At 37.3% G+C, this 10,773-nt stretch overlaps 2 non-coding genes across 2 annotated transcripts; both read right to left on the reverse strand.

Moving 5' to 3' along the window:
• Positions 1 to 3,856: 3,856 nt before the first annotated feature.
• On the reverse strand, positions 3,857 to 3,963 carry LOC121227748 (small nucleolar RNA R71). Its single transcript, XR_005925271.1, has one exon. It is a non-coding gene; the product is annotated as a small nucleolar RNA R71 (small nucleolar RNA).
• A 3,618-nt stretch (positions 3,964 to 7,581) lies between these two features.
• On the reverse strand, positions 7,582 to 7,687 carry LOC121225414 (small nucleolar RNA R71). Its single transcript, XR_005923290.1, has one exon. It is a non-coding gene; the product is annotated as a small nucleolar RNA R71 (small nucleolar RNA).
• Between the last annotated feature and the right edge of the window lie 3,086 nt (positions 7,688 to 10,773).

The raw sequence follows: 10,773 nt of genomic DNA on the forward strand, positions 1-10,773 counted from the left end.
TGACTTCTAACAACAAGGATTAAATAGACCTATTTCTGACCAAATCTCGGTCCTGTTATAGAATGAATCAGTTAATTGGTGACTCACCAAAAATGATTGTTCGAGCTTTATCAGCAAAGTATGGGGAGAGATGGGAAGATTGAATATGTGGATATCTAGAAGGTTGAGGAAATTGAGGGTCGCTCTCGAAAAGTGGAATGAAAATTTAGGAGTAAAATGGATAAAAGGGTCGAAGTAATTGAAAAATAAAAGATAATATAATTAGAAAAAATCAATGATCGAAAGAGATTTAAATGAATCAGAAATGGATGAGCTTAGACAATTGAACCTAGAACTGTGCGTAGCTATTAAATGTCGTGAATCGATTTAGTGTCAGAAATAAGAATTATTTGGTTAAGAGAAGGTGACTCCAATTTTATTTCTTTCATAAAGCAGTAAAGATTATATCAAAGAAGAAGATGGTGCATGGTTTAAAATTCGGGCATTCATGGTGAAATGACACAAAGTTTTTGAAAGCAAAAATGTTCAATTTGTTCAATAATTACTTTAGCTGCTCATCAAGAAAACGGATCATGGATATGGATTTGAACTTTAAGAAAATATCTGAGGAAGATGCAGTGAAACTCAAGTTATCTTTCACATTGGAGGAGATTAAGGAAGTAATATGGAGTTGTGACACCAACTGGTTAGTGTTAAATTCGAATTGGTTTATACAAAAAGTAATGGTATGGCTACAACATTGGCTATTGTTGGGGTGAGAAGATTAGTGTTATTTAAAGCTTGGTGGTGATTATTCTTGATTATTTAGTAGTTTGGTTAGATGTCAGATGTTATGTTTCCTTGTTTAATTGGGTGTTTTGTAATTTTGACTAGAAATGAGGTTGGTATTTCCCAACGTATTTCTATTATTAATATATGCATATCGACTGAGTAAAAAAAAAAGAAGCTGCCACTTTATTCATAAAATAGATGAGTAGTGCTTCAAGTAGCGGTAACAATAGCAACATGCAATATTGTTTAGCTTGCTTGGGAGAGGCGAACGTCAATTTCTTTGGAGATATCTTGAACGAACTGTAGTAGAGTCTCAAGTTGCACAATCCCATTATGCAGTTTATCATATTCCCAACTCCAGTGTGCTACGCTGCCACTACCCTTGCTCTTAAGCGAAACTTGAATCGTGACTACAAAGTTCGTACTCTTCCATTAGATCTCCTTCAATCACTCTGAAAGTGACCAAATTCTTATCATGTTCTACTGCTTCCACTACTTCCTTTACCTTTTTAGCCTTTTCATCTAAACAAACAACCTTTTTTCCTTAACAAAAAAAAGAGCAATAAATCAAGCAATAAGAATGAAAAGAATTTGGGTTTGTTATGTTATATCATATGATACACATAACCCCGGTGGATTATGGTACTGACTTTCCCCCATTCACCTTCATGCATATCGCAATCGGACGAGTGCTAAAAGAGGTTGGGAACTTGTCTTCGATGCAGATCATGGAGCATTATATTAAGGATTATCTGTATAAAGTAGATCAGATACAAGCTCCAGCTCCAGGTTTGATTCAGCCACAGAGGGCAGTATACCAGCCACCTAGGGGTCATGGTCAAGTTATGGATTCTGTTAATCGGGGAATTCCAATTGAGAATGCTTTTAATGAGGTTTCTATGATTAGTTCGTTGGGCCAGTCAGTGCAAGTCAATAAGGTGTATAAGAGGTGTCCATTAGAGATACAATGGGTTGTATTCTCAGGTTATCTAATGGAGTTACCCTTCGGGGAGTGATAAGCCATAATATATACATATTTTTATCCCATGCTTGGCATATTTTTGGATGATTTATCATAAGATTTAGTGAATTTGATGCTCCTAATCCTTTAATTTCATTTTTTATACTTAGGTGAGCATAGGAAGGTGAAAAGAGCAAAAACGGGCCAAAAATAGACAAAATGGGCTTATCTCAGTATTTCACACGACCGAGGCATTTTCACACGGGTAAAACACACACCCGTGTGATACACACAGGCAGGCCACACGCCCGTGTGTCATGGCCGTGTTGACTAAAAACCAACTCAGAATTGCACACGGCCTAAGCACCCTCACATGGGCGTGGCACACAGCCGTGTCTCTGTAAAACCCAAGTCTAATTCTATTCGAAAAAGGCTAATTTTGGGCAATTTTAGGCATTCCAAAGTCTATTTAAACACCCTAGAAGAGGATCGAAGGGGGGACAGAGAGTAGAAGGCAAAGAATACTCAGGGATAGCCATCGGAATCAACTCGGAAGTAGGATCTACTTCAAGACTAAAGATCTCCATTCAATTTCCTTAGAAGTTCTTTGGGTTTCTTTATGTTTTGTTGTTTTCCTAATTTTGAGATGTTTTCCATTATTATGAATTAAACTCCCTAAACACCTAAAAGGGATGAAACCTAAGATGGATCTTATTACTATTTGTATTATATGATAAATACTTGTTCTTATTCTTAATTGTAAGTTTCAATCCTTGCTTTAATATTCCAGGATATTAATTCAGGTTTTGATGTGTTTATTTAGTGGAGCAAAAGTCCCTATTTAATAGTAGATCTCCTATAATTAAGCGGAGTTGCATGCAATCCTAGAGATAGGACAACATAAATCTACCATATTAGAGTCAAATCTAATAAAGGAGTCCATAAATCGAGTTAATGCTACAATAAGGGTTTTAATTAGAAAGAGATTTCAATTAATCAACCTAAAGTCAGTTGTTTTTAGTCTCGAGAGAGATATTAACATAAATCAAGGATTTTTACGGATTAAGTCAAGTGAATAAATCGTCTAACTCAAAAGTAATAAGTGAAGTCTAGGTGAATTCTTCCTTGGGTATTGTCTTCTTCATCGGTTTTCCAAAAGTATTTTCCAACTTTAATCTCTGTCATAATCCTAGTCAATTAGATAATTAGTTTTAGGTTAAAACATCCCTTAATTCTTAGGCTAGATAATAAAAAGATAGTAATTACTAGTACTTTTAGTCCTTATGGATACGATATTTCCAGTGTCACCATAACTATACTACTGTTCGATAGGTACACTTGCCTTAGTCAAATTTCTAGTTAGTTTAGCGACCATCAAGTTTTTGGCGCTGTTGCCGGGGACTAAGATATTGGGAACGCTTAATTTTTATTAGTTTAGTCATTTTTACTTTTATTGCAATTTACTTTTTGTTTTTAGTTTAATTTTTTATTTCTAAATTTTTCTTTTTAATTGCTTCTGCCAGGTGTCTCTAGTTTATGACTAGGAGGAACCTGTCTAGACCTTTGCTTTTTGACAGTGAGATCGAGAGCACAGCTCGCAAAAACCGAAGAAAAATAAGGCGAAGTCTACAATACATAGAGGAAGAGCGAGAGGACGTTATCCATACTACAACCAAGAAGATGGCTGAAAATCAAAATAATCCGCTGCCTCCTGTGGTAGCCGCAAATCCAGTGAATCAGGATCCTGCTCCTCATACTATGTACGACTATGCTAAGCCCAATTTAACAAGAGCTGAATCGAGTATAGTTAGACCTGCTGTTGCTGCAAATAATTTTGAACTGAAACCTAACACGATTCAAATGATACAACAGTTTGTTCAGTTTGATGGTCTGCAGGACGAGGATCCAAACACTCATTTAGCAAATTTTCTGGAATTCTGCAACACCTTTAAGTTTAAGATCAATGGCATTTCTGATGATTCCGTTCGCCTTTGGTTGTTTCCCTTTTCATTAAGGAATAAAGCTAAACAGTGGTTGAAATCATTACCACTAAGGTTAATCACTACTTGGGAACAAATGACTGAAAAATTTTTACTTAAATATTTTCCGCCGGCTAAAATGGCTAAATTAAGGAATGATATCTCTTCTATTGTATATATGGATCTAGAAACTCTTTATGATGCATGGAATAGATACAAGGACTTATTGATAAGGTGCCCTTACCATGGGTTACCTTTATGGCTACAGGTTCAGACTTTTTACAACGGTGTGAACCCCTCAACAAGGCAACTGATCGATGCAGTCGCCGGTGGAACTTTAAACAACAAAACACCTGAAGAGGCTTACGAATTTATTGAAGAGATGTCACTGAATAACTATCAATGGCAAGTCATGAGAACGAAGCCGACAAAAGCAGCTGGTGTTTTCAACCTCGGCGCGGTCACTATGCTATCTAACCGGGTAAAACTTTTAAATAAAAGATTGATGGTTTGTGTGGTTCTACTCAGGTACATCCAATGATGAGGTGTGATTCAAATGGAGGAGTGCGCAACACAGATTATCCATCCTTCAACCCTGGCATTGAGGAGGAACAAGTCCACTATATGGGTAATAATTCTAAACCTCAAAATAACCCGTATAGTAACAATTATAATGCAGGTTGGAAGAACCATCCCAATTTCTCGTGGGGTGGTCAAGGAAATCAAAAGCCACTACATCCTCCAAGTTTTCAACAACCACCTTACCAACAAGAGAAGAAATCGAACCTTGAAGAGATGCCTACAAAATTGATCTCAGTGTCAGAAACTCATTTTTAGAATATTGAAACAGTGCTTAAGAATCAGCAAGCGTCGATTCAAGGGCTCAAAACTCAAATAAGATAGCTTGCTAAGTTGATCTCTGAATGACCACAAGGTAGCTACCAAGTAATACTGAAACTAACCCAAGGGAGCAACTTCATGCCATTACTATGCACAATGACGAAGGGTTAGTTGAAGATGAACCGAAACTGAGGCAAGACAATGTGGTAGATAATGATAAGGTTGATGTAAGCAAAGAGTATAAACCTCATGTGCCATACCCCAATGCGACAAGGAAAGACCACACAGACAAACAATTTGGTAAATTCCTTAAATTATTAAAAAAATTACATATTAACTTACCATTTATTGAAGCTCTTTTGCAAATGCCAAAAGCAGTGAAATTTTTAAAGGAGCTCTTGGCTAATAAACAAAAGTTTGATGATGCGTCGCATGTGGAATTAAACGCAGTTTGCTCATCCATTCTACAGAATAAGCTACCCAACAAGTTGAAAGATCCAGGGAGTTTTACAATTCCTTGTTTAATCGGTAGTTTAAATGTTAATAGTGCTCTAGCTGACTTAGGGACAAGTATTAATGTTATGCCATATAAGATGTTTATAAAACTAGCTCTTGGGAAACCCAAACAAACTAGGATGAGCGTTCAATTGGCTGATAAAACCATTAGGTTTCCTAGGGGTATAATTGAATATGTGCTTGTTAAAATTATTGTCTTAGACATGGATGAGGATAATGACGTACCTTTAATTCTGGGAAGACCCTTTTTAGCAATTTCTAGAACTATTATTGATGTTAGTACAGGAGAACTAACGCTTTATGTAGGTGATGACACGATTAAACTTCAAGCTCATGCTTCTGTTAGACTATCTAGTGATCGAGATGATATTACGAGTTATTTCCATGAAAACAACATTTTGGCTCAGACTTCTGTGTAGGAAATACGATAAACCGTAATTTATACATATTTTTACCCCATGCTTAACACATTTTATGGATGATTTTTCCTCAGAATTGGAGAATTTGATGCTCCTAATGCCTTAATTTCATGTTTTATACCTAGGCGAGTATAGGAGAGTGAAAGGAATGAGAAACGGGCCAAAACGGAGAAAATGGGCCAACGTACGAAATCAACATTGCCTAAACTTCCTCACACGGGTAGACCACACGGTCATGTCAATTTGGCAGAATCAAAGCACGACTCACACGGGTAGAACACAAGTCCGTGCCATTCTAACAGGCTTGAGCACGGCCTGAAGTAATCGCACACGGGCGTGTCCCTGCCGAGCCCAAGTTGAGTCTAATTAGTAAAAGGCCAATTTTGAGGGTTCTTAGGCATTCCAAAGCCTATAAATACACCCTAAAGAAGGAGGAAAAGGACAGACATAGAGGAGAAGGCAGGGAACTACTCAAGGAAAGCTGATTGATCCATCACAGAAGCCGAATTCATCATCAAGACTGAAGATCTCCCCTCAATTTCCCTTCAGGAGTTTTAGGTTTCCTTTATGTTTTGTATTCATTATTCTTCTGAGATGTTTTCCTTTTTTAGTTATGAACTAAATCCCCTAAATACCAAAGGGGAATGAAACTTAAGATGAATCTTGTTATTATTTTCTACATTGTATGATAAATATTTGACTTGTTCTTAATTATGTGTTCATAATTCTTGTTTTGATATTCCAGAGTAATGATTCAAGTTAAGCTCTTATTCAGAGGATGAATAGACCCTGTCTAAGAGTTCATTTTTCATAATTAAGCAGAGTTGGTTGCGCGCCTAGAGATAGGGTGACAAGATTTTGCCGGATTAGGGTGAAACCTAATAAGGGGATCCATAGATTAAGTTAATGCAATCCTAGGGAGTTAATTAGAAAGAGATTTCAATTAGTCAACCTAAGGTTAGACGTTGTTAGTCTCGAGAGGGATAATAATATAACTTAGGGATTTCTACGGATCAAGTCAAATGAATAAATCGTCCGATTCAGAGTCAAATAATAAGTGAAGTCTAGGTGGATTTTTCCATAGGTATTGTTTTAATTCAATCGTTTTTCCAAAAGTAATTCCCCAATTTTATTTTCTGCGAATTCTTAGTTTAGTTAATTAGTTAGTTAAAACAAACCCCATTATTCTTAGGCTAGATAATAAAAAGACAGTCATTACTAGTACTTTTAGTTCCTTTGGGTTTGACAATCCGGTCTTGCTAAAACTATACTACTGTTCGATAGGTACACTTGCCTTCATCATGATAATAGTTAGTTTCAAGAATGATTCATTATAAATTTATAAAAAATATCACACGAATATCAAGATCAAGTTTTTGGCGCCGTTGCCAAGGAACTAAGATATTAGGAACACTCAATTTTTATTACTTTAGCCATTTATTTTTCTTGCAAGTTAATTTTATTTTTATTTTTATTATTATTTAATTTAATTTCTCTTTCTCTTGAAAGGTTTTTATAGTTTATGACTAGAAGAAACCCGTCAGGACCACTACTTTTTGACGAAGAAATTGATCGCACAATTTGCAGAAACCAAAGAGAAATAAGACGAAGCTTAAGATACACAGAGAACGAGCAAGAGAACGACATTCAAACCCCAACCGAGGAGATGGCTGAAAACCAAGAAAATCCGCTACCTCCTGCGATTGTTGTTAATCAGAATCCTACTCTGCGTACTATGTATGATTATGCTAAACCTACTTTAATAGGAACTGAGTCAAGTATAGTTAGGCCTGCTATTGCTATGAATAATTTTGAACTAAAACCTAACACTATTCAAATGCTACAACAATTTGTCAGTTTGATGGTTTGCAGGATGAGGATCCAAATACTCACTTAGCAAATTTCCTGGAATTCTATGATACATTTAAAATTAATGGCATTTCTAACGATGCCATTTGTCTTCAGTTATTCCCTTTTTCATTGAGGAACAAAGCTAAACAGTGGTTGAACTCATTACCACGAGGGTCAATTACTACTTGGGAACAAATGACCGAAAAATTTTTATTAAAATATTTTCCACCGGCTAAAACAGCCAAATTACGTAATGATATCTCTTCGTTTGTGCAGATGGACTTAGAAACTCCTTACGATGCATAGGAGAGATACAAAGACCTACTACGAAGGTGTCCTCACCATGGATTACCTCTATGGTTGCAAGTTCAAACATTCTACAATGGTGTAAACCCTTCGACAAGACAGATGATTGATACAGCAGCCGGGGGAACCATCAATAACAAAACACCTGAAGAGGCTTACGAATTTATTGAAGAGATGTCACTGAATAACTATTAGTGGCAAGTTATGAGGACTAAGCCAACTAAAACAGCAGGCATTTATAACATCGATTTGGTTGCTATGCTGTCAAACCAGGTAGAACTTTTAAATAGAAAGATTAATGGTTTACTTGGTTCTTCACAGGTACATCCAGTGATGAGGTGCGATTCGAATGGAGGAGGTGCATGCACAGAATATCAACCCTTCAACCCTAGCATCGAGGAGGAACAAGTCCAACATATGGGTAACAATAACTCTAGATCCCAAAATAACCCATATAGTAACACTTATAATGTAGGTTGGAGGAATCATCCTAATTTTTCGTGGGGCGGTCAAGGAAATCAAAGGCCACAACATCCTCTGGGTTTTCAACAACCACCCTATCAACAAGAAAAGAAACCGAACCTTGAAGAGATGTTATCTAAATTTATTTCAGTGTCAGAAACTCATTTCCAGAACATCGAGACAGCACTTAAAAATCAACAAGGGTCAATCCAAGGGCTCGAAACTCAGATAGGCCAGCTGTCCAAACTAATCTTTGAACGACCACAAGGTAGCTTGCTAAGTAATACTGAACCCAACCCAAGAGAACAGCTCAACGCAATCAATGTTCAAGATGAAGAAGGATTCGTTGAGCCTGAGCCAAAACCATGGAAAGAAACTGAGATAAGCAAAGGAAAAGGTGAGGTAGACCACAATGAGCAGAAGCCGGTAAGTACAGAATACAAACCTCGTGTGCCATACCCTAATGCAACAAGGAAAGACCGCTCAAATGAACAATTTGGTAAATTCCTTAAACTCTTAAAAAAATTACATATTAACTTACCGTTTATTGAAGTTCTATCATAGATGCCAAACGCAATGAAATTTTTAAAGGAGCTTTTAGCAAATAAGCGGAAGTTGGATGAGGCTTCACATGTAGAGCTAAACGCAGTTTGCTCAGCTATTCTGCAGAATAAGCTACCCAAAAAATTAAAAGATCCAGGGAGTTTTACATTTCCTTGCTTAATTGGTAATTTAGATGTTAATCATGCTTTACCTGATTTAGGGGCTAGTATTAACGTCATGCCCTACAAAATGTTCAAAACATTAGGTCTTGGGAAACCCAAACAGACTAGGATGAGCATTCAATTAGCAGATAAAACTATAAGATTTCCTAGGGGTATTATTGAAAATGTGCTAGTTAAAATCAATAAATTTCTATTTTCTGTTGACTTCATTGTTCTAGACAGAGAGGAGGATAGCAACACTCCTTTGATTTTAGGAAGGCCCTTTTTAGCGACTGCTAAAATGATTATTGATGTTGGCACAAGTGAGCTCACACTTCATGTGGGAGACGAAACAATCACCCTTCAAGCTTGCAATTCTGGCAACACATCAGAAATTGAAGGTGATCGTCTAAACCATTCTACTAAAACTGACAATATGGTGCAACCTACTTTGCAGGAAATGAGTCTGAAGGAAGTACATGAGCCATTCTCAAGAAATAGTAGAGGACCTATTCATGAAGAACGAAAGCTACAAATCGAGGAGCTAGATGAATGGCGAACGCATAAACTGAGAACACACGATAAACCAAAACAACGCCAGGATGAGCTCAATACCTTTCCAAATCAACTTAAGGTTGCAGATAAAGTTTTATTAGATGTCGCAGATCCTCACATTGTCACTGCCAAACTGAATGAAGAAACCTCTTACGGTACTTAGCATTTTTTCATTCGGTACAGTTGAGGTAAGTCATCCCAAGTTCGGCACTTTTACGGTAAACAATACTCGCCTAAAACCTTATTTTGATGAGATTCACAGCAGGAATGAGGAGTATAAACTCCTCGAATCACCATGACCATTCAATGGAGAGGTAAGTCGAGCTTAGACTATAAATAAGTGCTTCTCGAGAGGCAACCCGAGCACTAACTGTATTAGCTTCTTTAAATTTTAGTGTTTAAACATCTAACTTACTAACGGAGCTCTTGAATATAGGTTTCCCACACAGACACAGCCTAGCACACGGGCATGCCTTAGGCCGTGTGGAAACAGGGCAAAAATTTCCTCAAACACGGGCTACGATAAATAGCCACAGCTGTGCGACATGGTCGTGGGCGAACTTGCCAAAACAACACAGGCGTGCAACACTCCGTGCCTGGAAACCGTGGCCAAACCTGTCAAATTAACACGAGCGTGCGACACGCCCGTCCCAACTACCCGTAGTCGAACCTGTTAAATTAACACGGGCGTGGGCCAATTGTCAGAAGCGCCCAAATTTAAAATTCACGAATCACACGAGCAAAAGTTGGGGAACACTAGCGTGTTCCATGGCCGTGTACCCCAAAAATCTATAAATAGGCTGCACTATTCATTGTCTTATTCACCCAAAAACCCTAACCCTAGCCGCTGCAAGCTCACACGGCCTCCCTGCCACACCCGTGTGCCGCTTCCCACTCTATTTTTTACGCCCAATCTCTCTCCCTTAGCGTTTTTTTACTCTTTTCACTTCTATTTTACTTATTTTTAATGCTTATTATCAAAATAATCTTCATTTTTCTCATTTTACTTTCATTTTGCTCATTATTCTATCATTTAATTTGCATTCTTAGATTATTCATCATAACATTTAATGATTGAATCGAGTTGTTAGGAATGTCTCATTCTATTTTCATACCCATGCCATTACTATGCTCATTCTTATGCTATTACGATGCTAATGTCATGAAATTATTCTATCAAATTGATTATTTTGGCTGAGTTTGGTTAGTATTAGTAGTTTTGGCTGACATTGTTCGTTCAAATCCATGGCTTTTTCCTTTTCAAATTCGTTTACCTACTATTGTTCTTTTTTATATTGCAGGTTTACCATGTCGTCTTCACGAGGAAAGAAAACCACTGTCCCTGCTTCAAAGAAAAGGAAGGGAGCGTCATCTTCCTCGGGTCCTACCGCAAAAATTCGCCACCCTTT

Source organism: Gossypium hirsutum, chromosome A03 (assembly GCF_007990345.1).
Source record: "Gossypium hirsutum isolate 1008001.06 chromosome A03, Gossypium_hirsutum_v2.1, whole genome shotgun sequence".
Lineage (NCBI taxonomy): Eukaryota > Viridiplantae > Streptophyta > Magnoliopsida > Malvales > Malvaceae > Gossypium > Gossypium hirsutum.